The sequence below is a fragment of the Callithrix jacchus genome, chromosome 6 (assembly GCF_049354715.1).
Source record: "Callithrix jacchus isolate 240 chromosome 6, calJac240_pri, whole genome shotgun sequence".
Classification (NCBI taxonomy): domain Eukaryota; kingdom Metazoa; phylum Chordata; class Mammalia; order Primates; family Cebidae; genus Callithrix; species Callithrix jacchus.
The window spans coordinates 83,712,464-83,728,250 of NC_133507.1; positions in this window are offsets into that span (position 1 = coordinate 83,712,464).

A 15,787-nucleotide genomic window follows, 5' to 3' on the forward strand; every position below is an offset into this window, starting at 1 on the left:
TTCCCTCACATGGGGCCTGGAGTAAAATTTTCTATGAGTTACTAACAGAGAGATTACCAAATAGCAAAACTCTCTAAAGGTAAATACACTGTAGAACATTTTTTCACTTATCTGTTAGCCCTTCATATGTCTTCTTTAATTGTAGCACTATTCACAATAGCCAAGTTATGGAATCAACCCAAGTGTCCATCAGTGGATGAATGGATTAAAAAATTGTAGTATATATATACGATGGAATACTATTCAGCCTTAAAAAGCCATGTTGTCATCCATATTGTCATTTGTCACAAATTCCTGAAGGACATTTCCAAATAAAAGTCACAAATGACAACATGGATGAAACCGAACATCAGGCTAAACAAAATAAGCCAAACACAGAAAGATAAACACCACATTGTCTCACTTATATGTGGAACCTAAAACAATCAAACCAGCGAGTAAAGTGGTGTTTACCAGAGGCAGGGGTAGTGGTAGAGGAAATGGGGAGATAATCATGAAAGAGTACAAAGCCTCAGTTAGGAGAAGTAAGTTTGATCCTTCTGACATCTGTTGCACAGTAGGATGAATACAGGCACAAACTGCTATTATGATTTTTTCATACAATGTGGAAGGATTAGATTAAGCTAACTAACCTATCCATCACCTCAAACATTTGATATTTTTTGCTGTGAGAGCATTTAAGATTTACTTTCTTAGAGAAATTGAGAAGTACGATACTTAATTATTAGCTATTCTATATAACTATAATTTATCAGTATATAATTTAAAAAAATTTAGAACATATTGTGCTTTTCTTCTATCTTCCATACAAATTACCATAGGATTACAGCTGTCTAGGTCTTGCTGCATAGCATTCTTTTAACAAAAGTATAAGAAGTCCAAATGTTCACAAGTGAAGAGAATGCTAATATAGAAAACGGCTGAGAGCCCTTGGGTGGGCTGAAGCAAGATTGTACAAGAATTTTCTGCCACATTAGCTTTATGAAAGATACTCTGCTCCATCACAATTAGGTCATCTTCACATGGAATTTGTCATATACTGCCTTATATCATAGGTATGTGTATACATAGCTTTTTCCAAAATTGTATTTAAATTGGTGGAAAACAGAGACCAGATCTTATATATCAAAGCATTTAGAATGGTGATTGAACATGGAAGCTATTTAATGAACATTTGCTGAAAGAATAAATGAAGAGATTGTCCTAGGAAATTAAAACACCCTAGTGTCTTTGCTTTGCTCACTCAAATGGCAGTTCTCTAACAGACAGATGAGACCTGGATTTGGAGTCATAATTTGGGTTTGGATCTCATTTCTCCATTTACCAGCCTTGAGAGCTTTGGTAAGTTTAGGAATCTCTTAGAACTTAATTTATCCATTTATGTAATACAGATTTCTTTTCCCATATCTGTAAAATAGTAATGGAAATAATTTTGCTTATTTCATATGTGGATCAATAAGGTTCGATAGATGGCCATGTAACAACTTCCCTGGCTTTGGGAACATTGTAAAGCCAAGTTCTCTTACCCAAGGATCAATATTTTTATTAATGCCTATTATCTTATACCCAAACATTTCAGTTTTAGGAACTCGAACCTCATCACCAGCAAATCTACAATGAGATTTTCTCTGTTTTGTATCTGTAGTTACACTACCAAAATTGCAATATTGACTACCCATTACTAGCTTGATAACTTTGGACAAGTTTTAAAATCTCTCAGCACCTCGTTTGTTTTGCACTTATACATGAGAAAAATTATACCTACATAATAGAGTTACTGTATATGTTGAAAATGTTAATTTGTTTAAGCTCTTAAAAATATGCTTAACATATGATAAACATCCAATAATAATTTGTTTAAGAGACATCTCTCTTCTGCTGGACTGCATCATAAGGGGAGTAAACACATCTTTGTGTGTATGTGTGTATGTATCTGCTATATGTTCAGCACCTAAAACACAGAGACACTCAATAAATATTAATTTGATGAATGGACATATTGTGGGTGGAGCACTGTGTGGTCCTAGATTCGATGGGGACAAGAAAAGTGAATACAATAGTGATGAAAATTTTTGCTTACACATTAAATTTTGGAGTCTAAAATGTTTAAATGATTGATCTTGTCTACCTGGTCATTTTACAAAGATTACCACTCTGACATCAACAACATTAATAGCATACAGTTATTGAATACTATATGCGTGTAGAGCCTTCCGCTTGTGTGCTTGGAATACACAGTTCTGCCACCTCACACTTAATGTCAAAAGGATTTTAATCTAGTTGGAGAAATTGACCAAAGAGAGAAAAAAGGAATCAACAATGTATGTTCCTCATATGCATGATGAGTCCTACTGATCTCAAGTTTACGTAAGCACAGTGAAGAGGTTACTAAATGCTGTGATTTTTAAGAAAAGGTGTCTTAGACTGTACAGAGGAGAGAAAGAAGCTTTCCAGTGGGGATGACATGACCAAATGCATGACAAGAAAATGAATTGATTGTATGCAGTGTGAAAGAGTATGTGGTTTCCCTTATACAGAATGCAATGTGTTTAAGGTAGCATTTTCTTAGAATGTGGCACTCAAACCATGTTTTCTTTCTTTTTTTTTTTTTTTTTTTTTTTTTTTGAGACGGAGTTTTGCTCTTGTGACCCAGGCTGTGGTGCAATGGTGTGATCTCAGCTCTCCATAACCTCCGCCTCCCAGGCTTCAAGCGATTCTCCTGCCTTAGCCTCCCAAGTATCTGGGATTACAGGCATGCACCACCACACCTGGCTAATTTTGTATGTTTAGTAGAGGAAGGGGTTTTTCATGTTGGTCAGGCTGGTCTCAAACTCCTGACCTCAGATGGTCTGCCTGCCTCAGCCTCCCAAAGTGCTGGGATTACAGGTGTGAGCTACCAGGCCCGACCTTCAAGCCAGGTTTTAAGTGTAGGGAATTAAATTTGATTCTAAATAGTGTTCAAATGATGGAAACTTTAATATTGGAAAAGTGAATTTTTAGGTCACAGCATGGTTCTATGAAAATTGAATTTAAACGATAGGCTAAATGGACAAATATTTGTGCCCCAAGGCAGAGAGAAAAAAATGTTGGTGAATGTTCAAAACCAGTAACTCTGTATCGGCATATTGCTTGGACACAGGTGATAGTTGGTTACATAAGCAGGAAAAGTCAAAGGTCATAGAAACTGGGCTTATTTATATTTAAAGAGCAGTGGATGAAACTGAGGAAGGCATTAAAGAAGGAGATTCAAAAAGCATATTTTCCTATTTTCTTTTATAGAAACCAGGAAAAGAAGTAGTTTTAAAAATTCAGCAATTTTCAAAATTCATGTGCACTTTTAAAATTCATATACATTTTCATTATGCAAAATATACAATATAAAACTCATATAGAAAATTTCATATGCATTTTTAAAAGTCAGGAATAATTCGATTTTAAAGAAATTATTAGATTTAGTATGGAGGAGTTGATTGATAGCATGAGAAAAATGATTTCATTAGAATGGATACTTGGGTAAATTTTGGTAGAAATTGGATTAGGTCTCTGTGTATATTAGACTGGATTCAGTTATTTGTGCTGAAAATGAAGAAACTGTTTATGTTGGGTCAAATTTGAATATATAGGTTGCTATAAGTATGTGCCAAGGGTTATATGTAAAGATGAGTAGTGTTGAATATTCAAAGACTGTGGTTCCCTGGTTTCCATGTAATCTCAATATCAGGTACCTTTGAAAGAAAGGCTGTAAGTGATTGTGTTTCATCTTTTGCTACAGTGAATGCAAAATCACTCAATTGCTATTTATAACATATCTTTTAAGTCCTTAACTAAGATTTTAACAATTGTATTTAAATATTATTTTTTTGAAACAAGATAAAGGAATTCTATATTTTTAACATTTCATTATATTATTTTCATTAGCTGTGCCTATTTCTGTTGTATTGCTGAGTCATCTGTGGTAAAAATTAGTTTTTCAAAGGGAACAATGTAAATTTATACTTCTGAAGGTGATTTTGGTGTTTTCACATTTTTAGAACAATTTTTAAGAAAAAAGTATTTATATGGTCATTACTGTTTCCTTATTCTTAAGAAAATATGCCAAATGTAATATTTTTTAAGTTGCCGCATATAACTAGATGTTCTCTTCAGTGCAGGCCCCTTGACCCTGCCCTCAAAGGAAAATTCTGTAAAGTTTAACATGTTTAATTGTCAATATCCCATTCCCTGAGTCTTTGTTTCTTCTTAGTTTTCACTTGCTGTAACAAAAGAAGCCCACTAGATGGTGGTAAAAGCACAAGCTACCTGCTCTGATTTTATTTTTAAAAAAGTCTTCAAAGGAGAACGCTCACAAGGTTTCAGAGGTTGTATTTTGCCTATTTTTCTTTTTTTTTAATTGGATAGAGAAGAAGCAAGAAAAATAAAGTAGAATTGTATTTTCCATGCAACTTAATTGTAGCTATGAAGTGGAATACCTTTTGGCCCTAAATTATTTTCCAATGAACTTTCAAAATTAAGTTGTTTTGTCAAAATAAATATCAAGTAAAATGATTATGAATGATTGTGGCAAGTTTTAATGCAGATCAGAAAGTAAATTAATCCAAATCTGTCTGACTCATCATGCTTTTTTCTTCAGATACAAATGAAGAGTAAACAATGTTTTGGCAATTTCTAGGTTAATCATGTAGAACTGATTACTCTAGAAGAATGCTATTAACATTTAGTCAATTTATACCCTACAATAAGACAAATTAAAATTAATGTTGCTGTTTTTAAGGTATCAAATGGGTCATGATTTTAAGAAAAATGAGAACTGCTATAGAAAATGCTAATGTTGTCTCTAGGCCCAGTGAATCTAGTGACTTCTAAAAAACCCGCTTAAATCTCTAAAACAACAGGACAAATAATTAAGTAAATATAACTCCGAATGAGGGAGTGTCTGTCTTTAGTTTAAGCAGATTGTCTTTTAAAATATAATGAGGAATAATAATCAATTGTCAACCATTCCCTGTGGAATAGCAACAGTTAAATCTTGCAAATAGCTACATAACACAAGAAAGATCTTTTTAGATAGAATATAGTATCCTAATGAAGCTCTATTGCATAATTTTTAATGTTTATAATAAATTCTTCCCATTAGTATACATGTAATTCACTCATTTCAATGCAGTTTGTTGAAAATATAAATACGTAAATATATTTTTAAATAATTCATTTTGTTTATAAAGTCAAAGATGTAAAGAAAATATGTGCCTATTAACTTTTGATCAGGTTTAAAATAATATAAACTACACATTATGACATAAATTATTGGACAAACAATATTTTATTTTGCTTATTAAACATCTTCATAATTGTTCACCTGCCATCTTTCCACATATAATAATATCAAGTGCTTACAAGCTCCCACTGAGCCCCCTACCTTTAAAATGCATTTAATAATAATAGTGAGCATCATCTAAGGGTCATAAGGTGACAGCCATTGACCTTTGTTCAGTCAATAATGTCACAGATCCATGCTGAGAAGTCATTTAAAAAATATACTTCTTTTTATACTGGCATACATGTGACATCCATTTGAGCATTATCCATATCTGGCCATGATCAGTGGTGAATACATCCACTTCTGGTAGCATGAGTGTTGCCACATGGCTTGATCTACTTAGGCAATTTTAAAGTCCTTTGGCTTTCTATGTTTTCTTTCTTGAACGTAGCAGGAAGAAAGCTGGGAATCCTCTTCCTGATTTAAAGGATGGTGAAAGTGCTTCCAGCAAAGGCTCTCTGTTGATAGGCTTACTAATCCTGGACATATTTTCTCTGAAAGCCAACTCATTCTGCTCAAGCTAAATTAGTTCTGAATAGGTTAGGAATACCTAGGTCAATTTTATAAATTAGGTCATTCTGGTTTCTCCTAAAAAATTACAACCTTTCTCTTTGTCAAAGGGACCCCCCGCAACACACACACAAAAAAATGAAAAACTGAATTCCCAGCCATGATCAGAAGGGAAGTCCAACATACCTCATTATACCTCTTCCCTTTTGGAGTTTAGCCACAACTGACCAGCATTAATGTTAAACTAGAGATCATAAGACTAACACAAAACAAACTCTTTGTGACAATAACATACCAAATTATAAACAAGACCTACGGCTGTGCAAAGAAAGGATTAAGTCACATCTGCAGGCCATCAATATTACTACATAGCATCCTTAACTTAAAACATTTCTTTCTGCCAACTCCAAATTTTAGACAGCACTTTACTTCTTTAATCAATCGCATATTGAAGTATCTCTGAATTCACCTATAGCCTGTAAGCCTTCATATCCACTTCAGGATAGCCTTTTTGAGCAAAACCAATGTATACCTTCCATGTACTGAGTTAAGTCTTTGCCCATAATTCCTTCTTCCCTAAAATGTGTGAAACCAAACTGTAATCTGACTGCGACAGGTCAGGACCTCTTGAAACTCTGTATCCCTGAGCTGCAGTCACTCATATTGGCTCACAATAAACCTCTTTAAAATATTTTACAATTTGGTTTTTCCTTTAACATTGCTCTGATTCGACATTGGCTATGTAGCAGTGAGATGCCATTGGTCACTTATTCAAATGCCATCCCACCCCTGACATTTTAAAAATAGCTTTATTAAAATGCAATTTGAAAACACACACTCTACCCTTTTGAAGTGTGCAATACAGTGTTGTTTGCCATATTCAATAAGTAGTGCAACTGTGGATTTTTAGAACATTTTCATCACCTCAGAAAGAAATTCCATACCTATTAGCAGTAACTTCCTATCCACATTTCTCTCCTCCAGACTTGGGCAACCTCTAATCAATTTTCTGTCTGTGTAAACTGACCTAATCTAGACATTTTATATAAATAGAATCATACAATATGTGTTTTTTGTGATCTGCTTCTTTCACTTAATATTTTCAAGGCATGTTACAATATGTATCAGTACTTCACACCTTGAGTTGCCAAATAATATTCCATTGTATGGATAGATCATGTTTTATTCATCCATTCATCAGTTGATAGACATTTGGATGATTTTACTTTTGACTACTATGAAAAATACTGCAATGAACATTTGTGTACTTGTGTTTGTGTCAAAATAAGATTTTATGTTTTCGTTTCTTGAGTATACACTGAAGGGTGGAATTGCTGGATCATATGGTAACTCCAAGTTCAACATTTTTAGAAAAATTATTTTTCTAAGCAGCTGTGACACTTTACATTTTCATAAGCAATGTATGAGAGTTCCAATTTCTCCACATCCAAACCAATACCTTTTATTATCTTTCTTTTTTATTATAGCCATCCTAGTGGGTACAGAGTGGTATGTCATTGTGATTTTCATTTGCATTTCCCTAATGGCTAATTATATTCAGCACATTTTCATGTATTTATTGTCCATTTGTATATCTTTGGAGAAATGACTATTCAAATCATTCGCCTATTTTTCAATTGAGTTTTCTTTTTTTTATTGTTCTTATAAAGGGCTTTATGTATTACTGAAGCAAGTCTATTATAAAATATATCCTTTGCAGATATTTTAATGATTTAATATTTAGACCACAAAAATTTTAATTTTGAAGTTTAATTAATCTACACTTGATTTTGTTCTATTGATTCCTTATTTAAGAAGACATTTATTAACTTTAGATCATGACAATTTATTCCTCTGTGTTATTCTTACAGTTATACGCTTTCACCTCTTGAATTAAGATCTGTGATTCATTTGAGTACAGTTTTGTGTCCACCCCTAACTTTTATTCTAACTTCCTTTCTTTGGAAGGCAGAGTTGTCCTTCTCTAAAAGACAATATGTTTTGATTAATTGGTCAGTGGAAATACAGATTTTAATCCAGGTAAAAATCTGTATTCCTCTCGTCTCTTTTTAGGCAATGACTTTATAGTTGGCTAACATTATTCATTTTTTAAAAAAATTGTAGAATGATACAACCAACAGAAATCCCTTTCAATATTGGTTAGAAAGATCTGAGCTGTAGAATATAATACAATTTTGTTGTTTTTTATTTTTAAGGACACTAAATTCTGGTGGGCATAATTGAAGTCTGCTCAAGACTTTTCCAGGGCTAACAAAGATGGGTAGGTGACAAGATGCCAGGGTAGGTAGAAAGATCATATAATCATCTGATAACTATGCATAAGGATAAGTAACTTCAAGTTGTAGGAAAAGCTGTGCCTGAAGACATGCTCCTCTCAAATCTCTGCAAATTCCTATTTATAATGAAATATTGTTTATTACAATAATTGGTGGATGGGCCAAAATGCAAAAGGATTTTGAAATATTCTTTTATGAATATTTCAATTCAAATTTGAATTGAAAATTCAAGGATTTGAAATGCAGCGCTGCTAGCTCCTATGACACTGGCAGGCATCATTAGGTCAAAAGTGATTTCCAAGATTCCGAAAACAGTTCCTCATCTTAGTTCATTCAGGCTGCTATATGAAAATACCATTGGTTGGGTGGCTTATAAACAACAAAAGTTATTCCTCACAGTTCTGGAGGTTAGGAAAGTCTAAGATCAAGGCAACCGAAGACAGTATCTGGTGAGTCCTGCTTCCTGGTTCATGGATGGCCTTCTTTTTGCTGCATCCTCACATGCTGGAAGGTGGTAATAAAGTTCTCTGGAGTCTCTTTGATAAGGGCACTAATCCAATTTATGTAGGCTCCACCTTTATGACTGAACTACCTCGAAAAGATTTAGTCTCTCAATATCTCATGTTGTTGATTAGGTTTTCAATTTATGGATTTTGAGTTAGGTTATTAGGTTTTCAACATATTGCATAAATTCACTTTATAGCATTCCAATCATTTCTAAATTATACTAGAAGCCCAGAAGGACTTAACAATAGGCAAAGATCTTGCCATGATCATACACAGCTTATTAATTCCCAGCTGCCACTACAACTTGCTTGCTACTTATTTTATTATGAAGGGGCTCTGAGAGTCACTATAAAAATCAAGAAAATTGCCTTTTCTCAAAAATTAATCTAAAGTGTTATTTTCTTATTGGATTATGTCAATGTCTTCACCACATTTTATAAATTATAGTATCTACACATTTGGAGTCATGGAGTAAAAAAGCCATGCCTTGTTGTACATTTAGGTGTCAAGGTGGGAAAAAGCAAATATCATAATCTCATATGGGTAAGTAACAGGCTTTTAAAGGAAATACAATTCAAGGCTCAGCAAAAGGGAGGTAAGATGTCTCTTGCTCCCTCTTAATCCAGAAGAAAGTCAAACTGGGACTATGGCATTTCTAGATACACAGTGGAGTAAGAGTCAGAAGAAGAAATTCTGTCCCCTGCTCTTCAACATTCTCATGATACGAGGGTGAGAAAAACTTTCGACTTTAGTTCCCTCTTATCTGTGGGGTTCTATTTCAAGATCCCCCAGTGGCTGCTTGAAACTACAGATATTACCAAACCATATATACACTATAACTTTCTTATATAGTAGTAGGTAGGTAGTATAGATGGCATGAATACATGGGATAAAGGTATATTCTCATCCTGGGCAGGACAAAAAGGGACAGTGAAATATTTGATCACATTGCTCAGAATATTGTGCCCTTTAAAATGGTAAGCTTACGTATTTCTGGACCTTTTCATTTAGTATTTCTGGTTGATAATAGGTAAACTGCAACAAGTGAAACCACAAATGAAGGGGAGCTACTGTAATGTGTAATCAAGAGTACTTAGGCAGCAGAGTGAGAATTCCGTCTGTAAGGGAAATTTTCTATGGGTGCAGGTAGATAGCATCTGGTCATTCTGAGGTATGTTTGAGGCTTTTAGGGAAAGGAAGTCATTGCTTCAGTCAGTCAACCTGAGATACTGGGATTTTTACTAAACAATTCAACTACTATTTATGCTATGTATTGTGTCCCAATATAAAACTCAGTGCCCTCAAAAAATAGGCTATTAGTTGATACTTAATGAATAAAATATACAGTATCAACATATATAAAATAGAACAGTAACCATTTTGCTTTCTGTCTGGGACTATGGCATTGCTGGATACACAGTAGAATGAGTCAGGCGAAGAAATCCACCCAAATATAAAAAACTAGAATTCTAATTTTTTGTCCCCCTACTTTTTTTTTTTGGTTGCGGGGCAGAGAGTCTCACTGTATTCCCCAGGATGGAGTGCAGTAGGGCAATCACAGCTCACTGCAGCCTCAACCTCCCATGCTTAATTGATTCTCCCATTTCAGCTTCCCAAGTAGCTGGAGCTACAGGCACATACTACCAGGCCTGATTAGTTTTTGCATTTTGTGTAGAGACAGGGTTTCTCCACATTGCTGAGGTCTCAAAGTCCTGAGCTCAAGCTATTCACCCACCTTAGCCTCCCAAAGTGTTGGGATTACAGGTGTGAGCTACCTTGTCTGGCCATATTTATGCATAACAATTAATTTGCTGTACTATAATTTATAATAACTTATCATTTGGGTATTATTATCCCCATCTCCTGAGGCTCAATCAGTGATTAAATAAATTGTCCAATGTTTTATGGATTAATCAGCAGCTCTGTAATTTTAACTCAAATTTATGTAATTCCAAAGCCCATACTCCTCATTTTGATAAGGTCAAGCATTAATTTTATAAAACTCTGAAACTGTATTCAGTTGTTCCTCTTTTCATTCATTTAAATTGTTTTTGAACAGGTGAATTCTGTATTTTTGTTCTACCAAATCTCCCCTGTGTCACACGAACACAACTTTTCTCACACCCTATTAACCAAGCTCAGGGTTGTAGAATTGGTAGAATGGCAAGAAGAACTGCCAAGAGAGAAGAAATGAGATTTTCTATTCCAATCCATAGAAAGCATGTTTGGAATCTAAATAAAGATTGAGGCGTGAAGTACAAGTGTATTACATCTTTTAATTTTTGAAAAATGTTTTCAGGAAACTATAAGCAGGAGTATGCGGAAAAGTTGATGTGAAAGGGATTCACAGGCATGAAAGGGAGGCAGTTGTTTCAGTAACTCCGTTGTGACCTGTAAACTGTGCAAGATGAAAGGGATATACAGCCTGATATTTTTTGGACTATTTGTTTAGCCAAGAATCTGTTGGTTCACACAAAATACTACTTAGATACATAACTGAGTGATGCACAAAACAGAACTGCTCCTGGTCTTGTATTATTGTTTGGTTGGGAAGTGTAATCAACATCCCATTTTCATGATTTTTGCTCCCTCGGATGTTTTAAATCAATGATTTTGTATGTCTCTACTTAATGTAGCTTAAGATGTGTAGTAATGTTTTCAAATTAAATTTTATGGCCTTTGAAGTCAAAGTCTACATTTTGACTATGGCTTTATTCAGTGTCCAACAAACACATCATGTATGTGATAACTACTCACATTGCTGGCCAAAAGATACTAATTGACTATCTGCTAAAGGGAGAAGAGTATACAATAATCTTCATGTCTTACTTCTAGATCTGACTTCAACATCTTTCCTTAATAAGTAATTGGCTTATTTATTATTGTATCCACAGTACCTGCTTTGATATCTGCAAGCAGAACACACAGAAAAAAAAAATCTGTGTTCTGTGCACATTCTGCACAGAAAAAAAAAATGGATGAAAGGACTTCTCAGTTTTCAACTACAGATTGGCTTCAATTAAATTTTGAAGCAGATTTTTATGGCATTTGGTAAAATTCAGCAACATCCGTGTAAAGTGCTTGACCCTGAGTCTGGTAACCAGTAAGCTTTCTCTGAAGCCAGACTGACAAAATTGAAATTCTGACTTTCCTGCCTACCAGAAGGCTGACTTCTCTATGCTTCAATTCCTTTACCTCTATACTAGAGAAAATAATAATACTTATTTCATAGTGCTCTTATGATAATGTAATAAGCTAAAAAATAATAAAGTAGTTAGTACAGTGTTTGGCTCATAAAAAACTGTCAATTTTATTTTTGTTACCTTCATAAAGACATTTTATTAATGTCTAGAGAGGTTAGAACTTCCCTTCAGGCAGATAATATATAAATTAATCTCTTTTAAACAAAGGTGTTAGAGTTTCTTCAGAGAATAAAGGGACAATTGAAATGTAGGATTTTCCAAGAAACAGAAAAGGAAATGTAAGTCATAGGGAAATAAATCAATTAAGACTGAAGAGTATTTTACCAGTGAAGAGGAATTCATGTGAGAATATGCAGGCTTTTCTTTTTCCTTGCTACCAAATGATGCAGTGACCTGTGAGGCCTGGGCCTTATCTTCTGCAATAGCAAGAAGAGTGAAGAGTTGTGGTCATTCATGCACTGATCATAAAAGCCAGCTCTTGTTGGGCACTGACCACATGGTAGGCCTTGCTTATACCATGAGTCTAAATGCCTTATGTTTTTAATTTATTTCATCATCACAACAAACCTATAAAGTAGATATAGTTAATAGGATTATTTTACAAATGAGGAAACTGAGAAAAAGATAAAGGTTTTGTGTTCAGGTCACATAGTGGTGAGGATCAGAACCCAAGAGATCTGAGCACAGAGAATATTTCCCAAAGAAACACATTTTGCAAAATAATTTTATAAAACTCTTTATTCTTTTAGAGTTCTTTTAAGCTCACAGAAAAATTGAGAGGAAAGTACAGAGATTTTTCTATATGTTCTCTCAACCTATGAATGCCCTCCTTCATTATCAACATCTCTACCAGAGCGATATATAGTCACAGTCTAGAAACCTACATTGACGCCTCGTGATCACCCAAATTCCATAGTTTATATTAGGTTCACTCTTGGTTTTGTACATTTTATGGGTTTGGACAAATGAATAGTAACACATGTACATCATTACAGTATCATGCAGAGTATTCCATGGCCCTAAAAATCCTCTGTGCTCAGCCTACTCACCCCTCTCCCCACTCCCAGCCCTTGAAAACCACTAATCTTTTTATTTGTTTTGTAATTTTGCTTTCTGCAGACTGTTATATAGTTGGATTCACACATTATGTGTGATTAGCTTCTTTAACTTAGTAATGTGCATTTAGGTTCCTCCATGTCTTTTGTAGCTTAATAACTCATTTTCTTTTTAGTACTAAATAATTTTCCATTGTTCTGGATGTACCACAGTCTGTCCATTCATCTTCTTAAAAATATCTTGGTTACTTCCAAGTTTTGGCAATTATGAGTAAACATGAAGAAACATTCATGTGCAGGTTTTTGTGTCAACTAAGTTTTCAACATCTTTGGGTAAATACAAGGAGCTCTACTGCTGAATCATATGGTAAGAATATATTTAGTTCTATAAGAAACTGCCAAACTGTCATTCAAAATGACTGTACCATTTTGCATTCCTACCAGCAATGAATGAGAGTTCCTGTTGCTCCACATCCTGGTCAGCATTTGTGGTGTCAGTATTCCAGATTTTGATAATTCTAATAGATGAGAAGTGGTATCACATTGTTTCAGAAGAAATTTTAATCTTACATTTTTTGACTCTTCAGAGTAGGTAGTTTTTAACTTCTGGATAAGGAGCAGCTCTACTCTATTTGGAAACTCATGAAGTTTTTGATAGGGCCAAATATCTTTCCATTTCAGGCCCTCTTTGAGGCTTTCTGTGCTTCCAGTGGACTGACTTCCTTCTTGTTACTGACAGGATGCTTTAGCTTGATGCCTGAAACATGCGTATTTCTCAATCTTGCTCTCATATCTGAGCCTCCAAGGACTTATGTGTAGCTTTTTATTTTCAAATTTTCATTGAATAATTTACTTTCTATAGATTATCCCAAAAGCTCAGAAATTAGAAATATCTACCTGTCTACATATCATTTATTTGTATGTCTATTGTCTCTCCATCCATCCACCCTTCCATTCACAAGTCGTAGATTAATTGTCACCTCATCCTTTTCCTAGACTCTGTATAACATAGTCATTTATAGATCCAGTAATATGCACTGAGATGATGACTCCTGGTATAGGTTATCTATGTAATTTTGGGCTCATACGTTTTAGCCTCTAGCTGCTAAATGACACAGGAAACTTAAAAAAATAAGATAACTTACATCTCTTACAAATAAAGTAATATAATACAGAGACAAAAATGCATGCTAAAACAATTTTGAGTATTTTAAAACAAGAAGATTTCACATTGAATATAGTTTCTAGTTTGCAATTTCACAAATTTTTTTAAATTTCTGACAAGAACCACTGCTAATCATGTGAATATTATCATTATATTATTATATTAGGAATAATGATGGAGTGTCTCTGAAGAACCTGGAAATAAGGGAAATAGCATTTTTTCTGCAAGTATTAATTTTTTAAATCAACATTTATTAGATAAGAAAAGAGATGAGACACCTAGAAGACTCAACTTGAACTTTATAGTGTATGGCCTTATATTTAAAGAAATATTGCAAAATGGGGATTAACAAGTGATGAATATAAAGATAATATAATTACAGAGGATAATATTGGGAATAAATACTACTTCAAGCACTGTCCACAAAACAGAGGCTTAAAAATGGATGTGGACTATTATTACAACTTCATTGTCAAGATACTATTAGGACATTAAAACATATGGCTATGTGACTCTGATCTATCAACACTTTAATTTACCTAACTGATTTGTGTAGCTTCCACATTTGCCAAATAAGCTACTTATGCTATGGCCTCCCCTGTCAATCTGACAAGAGAGAAAGGACTGATTTTGCAGCTTTAGGAATAATTGGTTATAGGATAGTTATTATATCAGTTAAATATTTTGGGTTGTAAGTAAAAGAAGCCTCCTTGTGCTAACTGAAGGGAAAAATACAAAACAAAAACACTAAATGGAATATGTAACTTAATAACAAAGATGTGTTCTCTCCAGCAATCGTTTTTCATCTCTTTGTGGATGTTTCCTTTTTCTCTATAAAAAATTACTTTGGTTTCTCTAACTACAAGGGAATTACAAGATTACTACTTCGAAATTCCTTAGCATACATAGTTTAGATTTAGCCAAATAGAAAATTTTCTATTTTCTTCATTTTTTATTATTGAACTATAATCAACATAAAACAAACTGTGCCTATTTAAAGTATATCATTTGAAAAGGTTTAATGTGTAAACTCATTCTGTCTTCACCACAATCAAGATAATGAACTTATTCAACATCCCCCAAAGTGTGTTTTTCCCTTTTTAATCCCTCCCTCTCTTTCCTACCACACCCTGCTCTCCAGGCAACTACTGACTTTTCTGTCAATATACATTGATGTGCATTTTCTAAAACTTTTATACATGGAAAAATACTGTATAATTATTTGTTGCTTGTGTTTTGGTTTGGTTTCTTTTACTCTATATAATTATTTTGATATTCATCCATGTTTTTACCTGTATCAATAATTTATTTCTTTATATTGCTTACTAATATTCTATTTTATGTATATATTACAATTTTCTAATTTGTACACCAGTCAATGACATTTGTGTTTTTATCAGATTTGCTTTTAAAATATAAGCTGCAATACATATCAGTGTGCAAGTCTTTATGTAGATGCATGCTTTCATTTCACTCAACTAAGAGTAAGATGGATGAGTCATGTGGTAGATATATGTGTGTTTGTAAGAAATTGTCTTCCAAAGTAGTTGTGTATTTTTCATTTCCACCAGTAGTGCATAAGAGTTCCAGTTCCTCTGCAGCCACATCAAAACTTGTATAACTTATATAAGTAAATATTTTTAACTTTAGCCATTTAAGTAAGTGCATAGCGGTATCACATTGTGTTTAATATTAACTTCCTTAATAGTTAATGATGGTGTGCATCATTTCAT